The 15,707-nt window shown below is 43.8% G+C and overlaps 1 protein-coding gene and 1 non-coding gene across 3 annotated transcripts in view; both read right to left on the bottom strand.

The window, feature by feature from the left end:
- Asic2 (acid sensing ion channel subunit 2) overlaps positions 1 to 15,707 on the bottom strand; it is a 1,078,645-nt gene that overhangs the window by 161,016 nt on the left and 901,922 nt on the right. The window lies entirely within an intron of this gene.
- LOC127695756 (small nucleolar RNA U3) lies at positions 4,059 to 4,264 on the bottom strand. The gene has a single exon (XR_007980107.1). It is a non-coding gene; the product is annotated as a small nucleolar RNA U3 (small nucleolar RNA).

The following is a 15,707-nucleotide window of genomic DNA, read 5'->3' as shown; positions in this document are numbered from 1 at the left end:
CACAGCCTCACCTCAAAGTCCCTGAGTAAGAAAGGGTGACACTGAACTCCTGATCCTCCTGCCTCTGCCTCTCACGTACTGGGCCTGACTTGTGCCAGACTTCAGCAGAACCTTTTTGTCCATTGCATGTGTGGTATTTGTGTGTGTGTATATATGTGTGTGTATTGATTCATGTGTGAGTGTGTGAGTGTGTGAGTGTGTGTGTGTGTGTGTGTGTGTGTATAGAGGTCAGAGGTTGATGTCAAATATCTTTCTCCTCTATCTCCCACCCTTATTTGGATTCAGGCTCTCTCACTGAACCTTAGTTGAACTCTCTGACTCAATTTAGCTAACTGGTCAGTGAGTTCTGGAGACTCACCTATCTCTGCTTCCCCTCTCCATCTCTGGTGTTACAGATGATTGTGGCCAGGCCACTTACATGGTGCTGGCAATCTAAATTTAGGCCCTTGCATTTATGTGGAAAATGCTTTACAAACTGAATCACCTTCCAGCTGCAATCGGTTTTTAAAAGCAGACACTGACATGCTGAATGTTCCCCTGTGCCGGTGGGGATGTGAAAGAGTGCGCTGCTCTGGAAAATGCGTTGTTAAGAGGTAAGCGTTTGCCTTCCATTCCATTTCTAGGTGTTTACTCAGAAAAAATAACAGAAATAAAGTATAGGTCTACACAAACACTTGTAAACAGAGGCTCCCTGGTGGTGATATTTGTAAGAGCCCTAAACTGCAAACAGCCTTGTGCCTATTAACAGCTTAAAATAGATTTGTTTTAAAAGGTGGCATACCTCCTATACAAGAGAAACTACCCAGCAATAGAGAGGGGCACACGCTTCTATATATGAAAGTGCACACAAGTCAAGTCATTATTATGACTCCTGGTTAAAGAAGCCAGACCAATATAAAGGGGAGCACATCCTATAACCCCATTTGCATGAAGTTCTAAGATAACCTGACAGAGAAGTGACAACTGGGGTTTCCTAGGCAAGAGGATGAAGGAAGGGTGAGTCCCAAAGGGAGCCTGAGGGAACTGTTTCTCTTCTCAGTTGTGTGGATTGTGGGGATTCACGGGTGTATTCCTCAAGACTCATCACACCCAACACTGTGTGTGCATAAGACTGCGTATGATCACACTGGAGTAATGCCATGTAATGTCAAAGGAAGGAAGGGGAAGTAGAGCTGAGGAGGACTAGCAGGGTGGACACTGACCTAGGAGCTGTTCTCCAGTCATACACAATGTTGACTTCTAACAATGGCTTCCCACAGGATAGTAGGGAAAGCAATTTTCTACATATACATCATTGATCAGAATTGTACCACCTGCCTTTGCTGAACCTTCCACAAATCAGGAATTTCCCATTTCTTAGCAGAAGAGGAGCTGTGGATGTCAGAAAATTAAAACCTGGACTTACCACAGTGAACTCACTCTCAAGAAGCAAGTTTTCACTAAAGGTGAATTAGAGGATTGTTCCCCCCTTCTTTTTATGTTTCACCCCATTCCTTCTTTCCATTTAGTGAAGGCATTTTAAAGAGAGAAGCTATACACTAATTTATGGCTTGAAAAATGCTTGGGTATGGAAATGCTAAATGCTGGAGGAAGTGGAACTAGCAGCTACCCTAATTTTTTTTATTATACATCAGATATTTGCCTGAAATTGTCATAGAAGATTCCAGAAATAGGTAAAAATATTATGTGTTGACTTAAAACATAAAAAGGGAAAGCCCAGCTAGCTATGAGGAATGGATCTATAAGTGGAGCCAAGAGGCTGGTTTTCGCTTCACTATTAAGGGTGACATTCATAAAGGATTGTCTGCACGTGCTGGGTTCTGTGGGCTGTCATGAGGACTGTGGTGCTCTTACACCTCTTGTCTGTGGACTGCCAACATCTTCTGACTCAGATCTTCTAATGAACCAGCAAGGATTAGGTAAAAGTGGACTTTTTAATCACACAGAGGATTCATACTTTATTGTCCTCTTTGACATAGTCTGTGACGGATCTCAAGGGGGGAACAATTGGAAAGGCTTCGCTCTGACACTATTTCCTGTAAATGGCCAGATATTAATATTTTATGGGCTCAAAAGCATGCCACCTTTTCTAATTGAATCCCAGCAGATTGGATGCTGTAAGGATAGACTCTTTTGCTTTGTCCCAGGATTGCTCATACATGGCTTTGAATTGAAAGGAGGGAAGAATACCGTGTCTCCTGCACCCATGTTTGTTTCTCCTGAATTGGCCATTTTCCATTGACAGCTGCTTACCACCAGTGGTCTGTGGGAAAAGCTTACTGAGCAACTCACAAGCCCACCCTGGGTTCTGAGGCAATGCAGAGCTGACTTGATAGAACTCACAGATCCAAAGTCATTCAGTGATGTCATTCGTGTGTTCTAATTACAAAGGCAGTTTAGCTATTCTTTTAAAGAGGGGAAAACACTAGTTAACTGTACATAGACTCTTTGTTAAAAACTCTTTGTTAAAATTTGGTTAATCGCTAGTAAATACTAGTTAACTGTACTTAGACTCTTCTTAATAGCTAGTAAAAGTCAAAAACTAATAAAACTTTCTTCAGGATGAATCTGTAGAGCCTTGGCTGGCAAGCCCCTTCCTCTCAGCCACTGAGGCCCTCCCTCCCTCACTGCCTGAGAAGAGTTGAGTCTACAGATCCTTGGTTAGATCTTTTGCACACTTAACCTCCAGTCTGGTGTGTTTTCCTTCTCGACAGCTGGGTTCTCTGTTGGAAGGCTTTCCTCTGACCAAAGGCATCTGCCCCCGCCACGTGGATAAGTTTAGACACAGTGAAGGCGCAGGTCTCCAGGACTCAGCCCAAAGGAGTGACTAACAGGGCCTTGCTGCTTGTGGTGATCTTTAGAAACAAAACAACGTAAATGCCTTTTGCCTCTCATGTGTTTGTGTCTGTGATGTATCTGTGTATGTGCACTTATAATCCACCGACCTGCATGTGTTTACATGCATATGTGTGCACATTAAAGCCCAAGCAAATGTTTATAGAATTCCTCTGTCATTGTTTACCCTACAGACAGAGGCAGTTGAACCCTGATCAATGATACAGCAAGCCTAACTATCCAGCCTGCTCCTGGGATCCCCTGGACACACCTGAAAATCTGTCATGATGGTTCCCAGTGTCCACTTGCCTGTCCGTCACTGTAGCATCCTGTTCCCAATGTCTACTCACCTGCCTGTCTCCACTCTGTGTGTCAGTTCCTGGCTTCAGGTGTGGTCCACACCTCCCAATTCTCACCACTTCTTACTTTGTTCTACAAATGTTTTGTTTTGTTTCCTTTCACTTCTCTGTACATTGAAAGCCTCCTCCTTTTACAAGGCACTGTGTGTGTGTGTGTGTGTGTGTGTGTGTGTACACATCTTCAAGTATGTGCATATATACATGCATGTAGAGCCCAGGTAGTAGATGATGAGTTTCTTTCTCAATCATATGGAGTGATCTTCACATTATTATTGTTATTGTTGTTGTTATTATTATATTGAGACAAACCATTATTACTATCATTATTATTATTATTATATTGAGACAAACCTTTCACTGAACCAATTTGGCTGCACTTACTGACCAGTAAGCCCCAAGGATCCTCCTTTCTGTCTCTGCCTCCCCAGTACTAGGATTATAGATTATAGGGCTACACAACCATACATGACTTTTTGTTGTTGTTGTTTATTTAACATGGATGCTAGATATACAGCTCAGGTCCTCATGCTTGCCTAGCAGGCACTCTGCGCTGACAGAGTCATACACCTCCCTAGTTCCTCAGGCTGATTTCCGATGCCATCTTTACTGTATTTTCCCTGTTGTTGCTGCTGTGACCAAATGCCTGAGGAAGAACATCTTTTGGCTCATGGTTTCAGTCCAGTCCATTGGCTGTGTAACTTTGGGCCTGAGGTGAGATAGAACATTGAGGTGGATGGGGCAGGGGAGAGCAGGGGAGGGAAGTACCAGCAGACTTCCCTTTCCTTTTCCTTCTGTCCCTACTGGCCCCAGTCTTTTGGAGGATGTCATGATCAGGGAGGGGCTTCTTCCCTTAATTTTTTTTTCACTCAGACTACGTTCCCTCCCTCTCACCCTCCCGAAGGAGAGAAGAACGATCATCAATGGCAAGAGGCAGCTGTATGGAAGCAGCACCTAGAGCCGGCTTCAAGCTCAGCAGGGAATGCTACGTCTCATAGTTTCGGGTGCTCTACATAGTCAGAGAAACTTCTCTAGTAACGAACTGTAGAAATGATCCCTGAAAGTATAGTCTTCCCTTAATTAATTAGTCAATTCTCTCTGGAAATGCACTATGGACAGAGCCAGAATCGGGCTTTACTTCTCTCCCAGGCTTCTGTTAATCTCATCCAACTGACTATCAAGATTACCAACAGGCCACTGCGGCTGTCCACAATCAGCCCCGCCTCTCTGCGTTTTCCCAGAATGCTGTTTAGTCCTGATGTCTCTCTCCATCCATGTAACAGTGATGGTCACACTTGCCATTATCACTGTCAGAGTTGTTGCAATGACCATGCGGAGACCAGGTCTTTCTAAAACAAGATATGTGCATTGTAAATGTGTCTGTATGTTTATGTGCACTTCTGTGCATAAGTGCATGACTGTATGGGTGTGTGAAAAGCTGAAAGACATCTCGGGCAATGTCCTCAGGAATGCTGTCTGTTCGCTTTGAGGCAGGATCTTTCATGGCCTGCAGCTCGCTGTTTGGCTAGGGTGGCTAGTTACTACAGTGCAGGCATCCCTTTGTCTCTGAGATCCAGTATATGTGGCATTTTTTATGTAAGCTCTGGGGATCGTGCTCTGGTCCTGTGTTTGCAAGGCAAGTGCTTTTCAAATTAAGGCATCCTCATACCCACTACACTAAAAATTCAAGACCACTGCCAAATGGAGTCAATGCCAGTGTCTTAAGGTCTTGGGGGAAGAGGGTCTGATGAAACCTTGCTTGTGGGGTATGTTAGAGGGGCCTTCAGAGGCATTGCCTTCCCCTCCTCCAACCCTAAGATATACAGCTGATTACAGTAGGGTGGTGGAAAACTTTGGGGGGAAAGCTTAACGCTTGCCACTTCTCAGGGGATGGTGACAGCACCCAGGCAGAAATATCTGGAGCTTGCCAGGATGTGTGAAGACAGGACAGAGAGGAAGGAGGAAGACGAGTGTGGGAACAAGCTAAGTCGGGCTCTGGGTTTGACAAATTATTATTCGGCTGGCTTGCCTGAATTCTGACATATTATTTATTAAAACAGAAAGAAAATGTAAAAAGTGAGATGTCAGCCCAACGCCAACCTCTCTGAGCAGAGAGCTGGCACAAAGGCGCTGCGGCACAGCCCAAGCCCCACATAGACAATGGCTTTCAGAAGAGAAAGCCATGGTGCCGGTTTGGAATCTCTAGACTCAGGAAAGCCAAAGCCTTACAAATGGATGACAGCGCAACCTCGGGCATGTTCTTGATCCTTCCTGGGACTCAGTGTTCTCTGTGTGTTATACCCAGTCAGTCCCTTTCCTTAGTCAATGAGACTAAGGAAGCAGTGCTGGTTCAAGGTCAAGTGCCAGTTCTGCTGTGGGCACACAATGGATGCTCAGGGAAATCTTCCCCTTTCTCTTTGCTACAGTTCCCTTAGCCAGCCCCATTCTGCAGAGATGAAGCACTGAACTTGGACATAAACACCACGCTACTTTTCCATCCAGATCCAGTTCAATGCTGTCCATCTAATAACCGTAGTTGGGGAGCTCCAGTTCACAAAAGCCAACTAGAAAAACTAGCAAGGAAAAACATGAAGGCTCCAGGCAGAGTCATGTCAAGGAGCTGGTAACATCAGTTCATCTGCTTTGATTATATGCATCATCTATCCCTATTACATTCATGCACTGAACTGTACTTATCAACATGTACAGATGTGACCAAAAAACATTCAAATACAACATACTAACCAAATATTTCAATGTATTTAAGAAGATGGAGATATTAACTACCCAATTTGGTCATTAAATACTGCATGTAGGTATTGAATAATCATATAGAATCTCATATATCCATACAATTAAAAATAGTAATTCGTAAAATTAAAACCAGATCTGGAGAGACAGGTCCATTATTAAAGTGCCTACTGATTAATTATGAGACCTGAGTTCATATCCCTAAGAGTAGGGTGTGGGTGTGTGCATCTATAATCTTACCACTGAGGGTATTTTGCAGAAACAGGATCTTTGGAGCTTGCTGGCTAGCCAGTCTAGCCAATGGATGAGACAATGTCTCATAAAAAGATACAGCAGGAGAGTAACAGGGAGACACCTAACCTAGACCTCTGGCTTCCACATCATGCACACACATTTCTTTCCAAGTACACATGTGGACACACATACATAAACATCTATACACATAAGCTGCACAAAGATGCATACTCACAACAAAAAGAAAATAAAAAACATTCAAAACAAAACTGTTCCCATTCAACCACAGTATGTGGCCAATGTGTTAAAAGCACATGAAAAAAAAATGTTCTTCATATATAGAACATCAGAAGAACCTACAGTACAAGAGGCTCCAGCTTCCTGTGACCATTAAGAAGGGTAATTGGACACAGGGTAGCTTGTACCCCTGCAGCTGTCTGCTGGGAACCTCCCCAAAACCCTGCAGGAGTGTAGATCTGCAGATAGCATAAACAGAACAGCAAAGAGCTTTGTTTTTTTTTTTTTTTTTTTTTTTTAAAGAATCCCCATGTCGCCGTCAAAAGCAATAAACTCCATGCACAGGGACTGGGTGCCCTGGGTCATGGCAGTATGCATCTGCTTATGTCTGATTAGGATACATTATCACACTTAGTAGCAGCAGTGCCCTGTGTCCTGGTCAACTCAAGTGACAAGAATGATCTGGTGGGCTCACGACAGCGCGGAGCAGTGGAAGAGGCTAGCATTCAATTCTAGCAGGTGGGAAGTGGCTGGATATAAATATTTTAAGACAACAAATGTGATTCAGAAGCTAATTGGAACACACTGGTGCCATCCAGGGCTTCTGCAGCATGATACACAGATGGGAATGAGACTCTCCGCCTCTGCATCAGAGCACACACAGTAAACCGTGTGGAGGGAGCTGGCCCTCCCAAAGACAATCCTCTAAGACCTCAATAGAGAGCTGGCAGGTAGACTGAGGAGAGACAGGATAGAGCAGGGATGGATATAGGAGAGCAGCTGAGAAATCCTCTTAATCTCTGGAGCCTCTATCTGAATGGAAGCAATAGTTGTGGAATGGGCAGTAGCTGGGTCAGATGCACTTTAAGTTGTCTAGCTATCTTTCTCTTCTAACACTGGGATTCCAGTGACCCATAGCTAACTCCTGCATCTCTCTTTAGGACTTGGGAGAAAAAAATAGCTTGGGGGAGCCCTGGATCCAAATAGCATAGGTCCTGGATCCAAAGAGCTTGGGTTCAAGCATAAATGATGTTGCTTATTGTATGGCCAAACAATGCCAGTCCAGACACAGAGAAGAGGGACAGCTCTGGGTTCTGAAAAATACTGTAGAGGGCATATCTCTACTCTCTTCCATTTGTACCTCTTAACAACAGGATCCAGGAGGACATGCCTGCCCAGAGCCCAAGTTCTGATCACAGACCATGTTCCACATGATTGGGTGTTCTGGCTTGAATCTTCACTGTCTCTTGTAAGCATATGTTTTGAGTACTTATTTGCACAACTTTGGGAGGCTGTGGGACTTGAGGAGGCAGAGTCTAACTGGAGGAGATACATCCTTGGAGGCATGTCTTTGAAGGTTATGGCCGCCCCAGTTTCCTTCTCTGCCCTGTGCTTCCACTCTGCCACCATGTGAACAGCCTCAACCACGCAGTCTTGCTGCCATGGACTGGAATGTCCCACCATGCCTCCCCTGCTAAGATGGACTGAAATCATGACCCAAAGTAAAAGAGCCTTTCTATCCTGAATTGTTTCAGTTGGGTATCTTGTTACAGCGACACGAAAGTGGCTCATACACTGGAGCTCTAGATCTTTGTCCAAAGACTCCAAGTCAGCTTCCAGGATCAGGATGGTACACTTCCATCCTTGGTATAGGAGAAAGACCATGCCAATGGCATATGCAGCCCTTTTCTCAAAGAGCGTACAATTGGACCGGGGTGGTGGAGGTTGGATGTGTGGACTAGGGAGATCACAAGTATGTCTGGAAGAAACCTCACAGTTTAAGAACTATAGCTGAGTTACCAACCAGGGACCACTCCTTCCCTGGTTTCCAGGTTTGAAATGTAAAAAATAAAAAGTAAAAAATTGAAAATCTCAAGTTACAGCCAGGTACTGAAGTGCTTGTAGAGTTGTATTGGTCAATTAGAATGACATTTTATTTAAAATTCTGTTGGCTGTTTTCAGAACATGGAAACATTTATACATGTATTATATAAGATTCTACCTATATCTTTGCCCTGGGCTCACAGATAGTATGGGATGGTAGGCCCCAATAAAAGTGCTTAACCATTTGGTTCAGGGTTTCTACACTTTAAGGTTAGAGTTGTCAGAACTAACTTTACACAGATATTGTGTGGACCACAGAGCTGACACACATACACTGGCCTTATGCCCAGTGTGTAGTGAGTTTTCAGAAAATGCTTTAGGTATTATAACTTGTCCATTGCCCAGACATGAGATTGTTCTGCACTCAGTGGGTACCCCACTGAAATGGCTTGACTTTGTCAGTTGTCACAACACTTGGTACACGGTCACTGAACAAGGTGGCTTGACGGCGACATGAATTGGCATCTTGTCAAGTCCAACCATCAGTATCAGCCTGTGTGGCTCTACCAGCCTGGGGGAACTCTTTCTATATTCTCCTGGGAGATCTGTACCCTAGGGACACAGGACCATCACTTGCATGGCTACAGTCAGCCAATGAGATACATGGCCCAGGCTGTTTACAGAGCACTGTGACCCAGGCGCACCAAGACCTCTTTAAATGTCAGTAGCTCAGCTGGGGCAAGATGTGTGGGAAGCTGACACACATAATCCCTGCCTTGAGAGTAAATAAATAAGTTCTATGCAGGCCTAGACATCATGCTATGAAGTGTCTTGCTTGGAAACTTGGCTCTTGATAACAAGCCAGTGGGAAGGACAACTCTTTCAATTTAACTTCGCTATCATTAAATAGCCTTCTGTGGTTCTTGATACGCTTATTTTATTTTTCTGGCCCCACGCCAGTTAAAAGTAGGCTAAATGATAACTCTGTTAACGAATACTTCAGCTAATTTTGTGGCACAGACTGCAGTGGAGGGAGCAGGTGGGACTGTCCTCACACTGTGGGCTCATAACCATTTCGAGCATCAAACATTTATTAAGGGCCAGTAATAAAAGCCCCCATGATAGTGTAATGGCTCATTCTAAATGCTTCCTGCTAATAAAACGAGCATTGATTCAAAAGGCAATATTTAAATTCCATCCACAGCATGTCAAGGAAAGGCCAAGTGTGGCTGGAGTGTGAGAAGCGTTTAGCCGATTCGTTTAACCATCTGATGGCTGGCAAACTGTGTGCTCTTACTAGGTGGGGACATGTGTGCCAGGAAGTGTTTCACTGGGGAGGCACCTACAGACCCAGCTTCAGTTCCTAGCTCACTGCATTAGGTCTTGCTACCGCTGAGCTTAGTGTACAACTCTCTGAGCCTGCTGCACCGGCTCCTTACAATACAGATATTTGTAGTGATTCTCTTAATTGTCAACTTGATACAGTCTAGAATCACCTGCGGAGATGGTCTCAATGTGGAATTGTCTATATTGGGCTGGTTTATGGGCCGGTCTACAGAGGACTGCCTTAATGAAGTTAACTGAGGTGGAAAGACCCGCCCTTAATGAAGGCAGCACCTTGTCAAGGGCCGGGCTCTGAGCTGTTAAAGAGGGAAAAGAGAGCAGAGCAGAGCATACGCAGACAAGTGTAAGAGCATGTGTTCTTCTCTCTCTGCTCTTGACCATGGTTGTGATGTGGCCAGCTATCTCAGGATCCTGCTGTTGTGACCCACCCTGCAACCCCCCATTCCCCACCCCTCCACCCCCAACTCCCCCACCCCACCCCCGTAATGGGCTATAACCTAGAATTGTAAGCTGAAATAGTATCCTCTTTTCCCCTAGGTTATTTTCGGTCAGTATATTTTATCCCACCAACACACATTAACTAGGCCCACTGGCCATGCCGCTCCTGTTCAGTGGCTTGCAGAGTTAAAGCACTATGGAGTCCACATGTTTAAGATTCCTTACTATTTCCTTTGACCCCAAACATGGCTTTGCTCTGGGCAAATACTTGATTAGCTTCAGGGAAGTGACTATGCTATGGACAAATGAAGGACTCAGAACCAATAGGCTCCTGATGCTTGCTAAAGATGTTTGACATATGAGCACCTTGACCCCACCCCCAATGTGGAAACACATCTCATGGTCCAGCTAGTAAGTCTGACCATGGCGTTTACACATTGACACCTGTATAGTCTTTCAGTGCTGCTCCAGACAAAGCCAAATCCCACCTGACTATATCCAAGACCTATCTCCTACTACCATGCACCCCTTTCCCTTCCACAGACATTTATGGGCCAGTTGTGCACTCTGTTCTCTTTCCACCCTTCGCACACTTCATCCCCTCTTCCTGAGGACTTCTGTTGCCCTTTCCTGAGCAATGCTCTCCACCCTTAGGGGTGGCTGAAGGACCCTCTTCAGAGAGCCCTGAGCTTCCCTCTACCAGCCATGGCCATGTCTCCCTGCAGCCCTCTCTCTTGGAACTGAAGATGCACCATCTCACTTCTGTGTGTCTAGGCACGCACTCAACATGTTTCTCTGAGTGGGTCGACTCGGCTCTCATTCCTAGAGGCTCTTGTCCTGTCCTAGAGATTTAAAAAGAATCTATCTGCTGAGAACTTGCAAATAAATCTGGCTTAGTCCACCTCCTCAATCTGATCGTGTAGACACTCAGCTGCCCATTCGGATGTCCATGCCTGTCCAAAACTGGGCTCTTCACAGTCCTTCCCAAATGGGCTCCTCCTCCGCCCTTCCCATCTTAGCAGATGGAAACTACATCTTTCTGCTTCTCAGACCAAAAGGTCTTGTCGTCATCCTCCTCACTTCCCTTAACCTGAATATCCATGTGGCTGTAATTCTGTTAGCTCTGGTTCCAGACACATTCAGCATCTGGCTCTTCCCATCACCTCATTCTTCCCAGATTAGCATCTAAGGAAGATCTCCCTGTCTGCTTCCATCCTCCTGGTTTGTAATAGCAGCTATGAAAAGGACTGGGATTAAACCTTGTATTTTTAAATGAGTTGCACAGGCACGATGCCTATCTAAGGGTAACATCTAAGAATAAATCCTAGTGTTGTGTTCACAGTGACCCTGCAACAGGATGCTGTTCCTCTGCTCAAGACTCTCCATTTACTTCCCACCCCACACACAGTTAAGGCCAAGTTCCTGGAGTGATAAGATTCTGTATGATCTGGTCTCATCTGCCTGCCAAGTCCATTTCCACTGTTTTCTGGACATCCCAGGTAAGCTCCTACCTCAGGCCCTGCCTGCTGGGAATACTCCTTCTCTCATGCCACATGGCTCTTTCTTCTTGAAGGAACTTTCTCTGGTCTCATCTTAATTCTTACCTCCTCAACACATATCACTCTCCCTGAATTATTGATTTATTTCTTCTTAGCCCTTATTGCTCATTGCCCTACATAGTTCATAATTTATTTATCTCATTTATCTTCTTTCTTTTCCAAGATGGGAGGGTATGGATTTGGGAATTTCTATCTATCCATCTACAGCAGCATACAATATACAGTGTCCCTTAAACAAAGTATGCCCAGTGAATAAATGAATAACATCTTCAAGAAAGACATTAACTTCAGGTGCTCAGTTGGAACCAGCAAGCTCCAGTGATGGGTACTATAGGAATAGTCTTCCTACATATTGGCTGTAATCATACATTGGTAGACATCTTTACATTTTGATGCAAAATTCAAGTTATATTTCCTTATATTGGTACAAATTATGTATACTGATACAGGTTTAAGGTTTTCATTGGTATAATTATACTGATACAAAATTTAGGATTGATTTTGTTACTTGTAGATAGGAATTGTGTCTATGCAACTCATTTAAAAAATACAAGGTTTGAGCCAGGCGATGGTGGCGCACGCCTGTAATCCCAGCACTCTGGGAGGCAAAGGCAGGAGGATTTCTGAATTCGAGGCCAGCCTGGTCTACAGAGTACGTTCCAGGATAGCCAGGCCTATACAGAGAAACCCTGTCTCGAAAAACCAAATAAAAAAATACAAGGTTTAATCCCAGTCCTTTTCATAGCTGTTATTACAAACTGTTTAGGATAATTAAATAATGCAAGTTAATAGTCAATCAAACTCATAGTAAAGTTAGATATTAGTTTGGATTGTTACAAATACACAACCTGGATTGTATAGCTATAGATAGCTATAGACAGGCATTCTTTGCTTATTCAGATATGCTATGAATAGATAGATGGTCTTCTAATGTATCAGAGATCCACAGAATATGACATTTAAAAATCATTTCATTATTAAAAGATCTTTTGACTATGAGATGTTAGTTCTTCTACTAACAGTACCCCCATTTCACTTCAAAGATGATGAGCATCAATACCTCCGTGTTGAGTTGCTTTGCTTGTGGTAAGCTAGCCCCTAGGCAAGAAATGCCCTAATCTTATCTTTAGACAAAATGCTGTCCACGAGACGCAGGGTAGTCAAGTTTTAAGCTCTGCCAAGACAGAGTAAGATAGTCCTTCATAATTCCTGCTTTACTTAAGGTCTGTCAGATGTTCTGGGCCAAAGGCTGAAGACAGATGCTCCAACGTTATAAGAAATGTTGGGGACTGTCCAGGCAGTCATATGTCTCTGCCAAATTTTGGAAGCTGTGTTACTGCACTGCTTGCATACTCAAATATTTATTCCTTCTCAAATCTCTGACAGTGTTGAAGACTAGTTATAGTTATACAATTAAAGAAGGTGTTCTAGATTTTGAAAGATGGTTTTAGGATAGCAATACAAGTTAAAATCAAAGATGATTTAGGTACAGAATTGTAAACTCATTATGTTAAAAGATATGATAAAATACTTTCTCACAATTGCCAAATATAAAGGACTGGATGTTATAAGTATATATCATACCTTATAATTTTCATAATTGTTATAATTGTACTCAATTTATATCTGAGAGAAAAGGAGTATTTTATGGAACTAAAAAGGGGAATTGTTGAGGTTAGGTCTTGCTGTGTATTGTAATGTTAAGTGTGGGCCCCCAAGACCTGATTGTCCCAGAGACCAGAGAATTTGCACATAAACCCAAGTGACAATGTGACCTTGCCCCCAAGTTATATCTGATTGGTAAATAAAGATACTGACAGCAAATAGATGAGCAGAAGAGACATAGGTGGAATTTAGGATTCCTGGGCTGGGAGATGTAAGAGAACCATGAGGGGAGATGAAGGTGAAGAGGAGGAATAAGCCACCATGGTTTGGTGGGCCATGAAAATGTGTCCCTGAGGGATTGCCAAATGGAGTTAAGAGCAGCCCAGATGAAATATAGTAAAGTAATAACTCAGGAGTTTTTATAGGAAAGTAGATTCTAATATTATAGGGGGACAAGTATCTGCCAAGCTCGTGTGCTGCTTAAGGTTTATTGTAAATAATAAAAGTTGTGTGTCTTTTATCCAGTAACTGAATAGAACTAATAAAAACCCTAGATTGGGTTTAAATTTTTCTACAATAGGAGCCAAGAAATTCTTCACTTGGATAGCTATGGGTTCACTCTGGCTGAGTCTTAGGAATAGATATTGTACAGTTTGGTATTACCAAGTCAACAGAGGCAAAAGTAGATTTCTCTAGGGAACCCTTTGGATAGGTTTCCAGAGTAAGGAGAAAGAAGAATAAGGGAGAGAGCATCAGGCTCAGGACCCAAACATCCTGCTCAGGTGAGAGACTGCCTTCCTCTGCAGCTGCTCTATTTATGGTCAGCAGGTCATACTCTGGAACCCAGCAGGACCCCATCTAGACTTCGTAGTTGAATGTTTGGGTTACTGTTAGGTAATGTAAAGCAACAGAGTTCCATCCCTCCATTGACTCAAACATGGGTTTATGCAGAGAATAGTTCTTACAACTTCCCCTTCATTGCACATAACCATGAGAGTGTGTGAGTGACCACTTCCTACTATTTAGCTCAGATCTTCCAAGTAGTGTTTGCTCCATGATTGAGGAGAAAGTAAGTGCTTTTCATTGGTCTCTCTTACTCCAGGCATGGTCATGTCCTTCAAGGATGGGAAATATATTCTGCCTTTATTGTGATGACTTCCCCATCTCTTAGACATCCAGGGCAGACCCAGAGCTGAACTCCCACACATATAGGCTGAGTACTCTAGGGTCAGATCCTAGCCCAGACATGCTATCTTTTCCTCAGATGTGTGGAGACAGGCAAGACCCAAATAAGGCCAGGGTTAATTAACCCTTACTTCAGTCTTAAGGGAGGCACATCTCTCTCTTGGCTCACATGGAAAGCTTACATTTGGGAAGTGTTAAGCACATACCCTGCCTCAAGTCAAACTAGTGCTTAGTTAACATTAGACTTGTGAGCCTAATCTCAGTGTGCTGAAGGGTGAAACAGGTTTCCTCCACTCCGAGGCTTGGATTTTGTTCTAAAATCTAGCTAACATCTGCTTTTCTGAATAAAACCATCAAAATCCTGTAGGAGAACCAGCTTGGTGCTTTTCTGGTCAGTCTTTACCTGCCCCTCCTGGCTTCAGCTCTACCCACTATGATTTTATTAGCTGTGGGCTTAGCCCTGGTCAAAGTGCTCTGTCAATAAGAGGCCAGCCTGGTTGTGTCTGAAGGAGCTCTCTGGTCATCTGTGCAAAGACCACCCTGGCCATCCTTGGGGTCAGGAGGGAAGCTTGTCTGATGTTTTGTCCATTGTCCATTGTCCACCATCCACTCATCCTCCTGATAACTAGTCCCCAGTTTCTCCTCCCTAGTCATGCACCAAGTCTTCAAGTGATGGAGACACTACGTGGACCTACAGTGTTACCAATCAACATATTGCTTGCTCACTTGGTTCAGACACAAGCACACGATCCAAGTCAGGCTAATTACAGCTCATTTTCAGGGTGTGTGTACATGTGCACACTGTTGGAGAATAAGCTTTCCTTCCCATTGAATGTGCAGCAGCAAGAATGCCCAAAGGGAAGTTCTAGCAGCTACAGAGATGAGATGGTGAGCCCCAGGCTGAAGGCAATATTGAAACCAGATGGCAAGACAGCAGCCTTACCCAGGTGAGAGCATTTGGCCATGGACTGAGCCATGCCTGGACACTAAACAACTTACTGTGACAAGCTATGTGGTCTGATAAGGTCTCTAGTTTATTCCCATGAGTATAACATTTTTTCTTACTAGTTATCTAGAACCTTGGTCACCAACTCCCCACTACAAAACCCTATCTGCTCTGATGCTTTCTCTCCAGGACAGTGTGGTTCTCAACCCTCCTAATGCTGTGACCCTTCAACACAGTTCCTCAAAGTGGTGACTTGTAACCATAAATTATTTCCTTGCCACTTCATAACTAATTTTTCTACTGTCATGAATCATGTTGTGTGGGATATCCTATATTTGACTCCTATGAAAGGGTTGTTTGACCTCTCAAATGGGTCATGATCCACAGGTTAAG

This window comes from Apodemus sylvaticus, chromosome 10 (genome assembly GCF_947179515.1).
Source record: "Apodemus sylvaticus chromosome 10, mApoSyl1.1, whole genome shotgun sequence".
Lineage (NCBI taxonomy): Eukaryota > Metazoa > Chordata > Mammalia > Rodentia > Muridae > Apodemus > Apodemus sylvaticus.
The sequence above is the reverse complement of the archived record's forward strand: the minus strand, read 5'-3'. Positions and strand labels throughout refer to the sequence as shown.